The 721-nt window shown below is 43.6% G+C and overlaps 1 protein-coding gene across 1 annotated transcript in view; it reads right to left on the bottom strand.

Annotated features, from left to right (window-relative positions):
• Positions 1-721, bottom strand: part of LOC109483988 (cytoplasmic dynein 1 heavy chain 1-like) — an 82,257-nt gene that overhangs the window by 22,462 nt on the left and 59,074 nt on the right.

Genomic DNA, 721 nt, shown 5'->3' with positions numbered 1-721 from the left:
TCCAACAGTATATACTCTAAATCAATGACAGCAAATCCAGTTTCATGCTCCTTACCAGCCCATGATCCATACGTTATCTGTCTGTATCTGTATAACGTTACCCTCTTCAGCGTAGCGCACGCTTCGCAGGCACGAGGTGCGGCGGCAACTGGCTATATTTACTCTAAACGACTTGTTACACCTTGTCTTTGCACATCTAACTTTAAACATTGCTTAAAGCTATCACTGTATTAGTTGATGATGCTCCAAGTCCTACAGTACTTGGTGGCTGTGAGTTCCACTTGATAGTTCTAGGGGAAAAGTTTTTGAACACTTCAATCCTTGGTTAATGACTCTTGATTCTTTGATACTTGACATCATGACTATTTCTTGTTCGTTTCTGGGCTGGTATTAGGTAGTTAGTAGTTGGTGCGTCCACTATTCATTTTAAACATAACGCCCTGCCAATGCCATGGTCAGACATTGTGCCAAGTGTCTGCAGCATGCAGCCATCCTGGTGCCAGCTATGTCGTCATACCGTAAACTAGAAGTAATAGGGTAGGCGGAGTCACACCACAGGAGGGGCGGGGTACTTCTGAATCAAAATGGGCTAGTGACAACAAGATGATTTTAAATGGAAACAAAAGTCAGCTTATGCAAATTTGTTTTAACAGATCAGTTCCTGTGTGTCCCACCAAAGATTATCTTAGGGGGACAACAGGTGCCATGTGTTGAGCTGGCC

Source organism: Branchiostoma belcheri, unplaced genomic scaffold (assembly GCF_001625305.1).
Source record: "Branchiostoma belcheri isolate BF01 breed outbred unplaced genomic scaffold, Haploidv18h27 scaffold68, whole genome shotgun sequence".
Taxonomy (NCBI): Eukaryota; Metazoa; Chordata; class Leptocardii; order Amphioxiformes; family Branchiostomatidae; genus Branchiostoma; species Branchiostoma belcheri.
The sequence above is the reverse complement of the archived record's forward strand: the minus strand, read 5'-3'. Positions and strand labels throughout refer to the sequence as shown.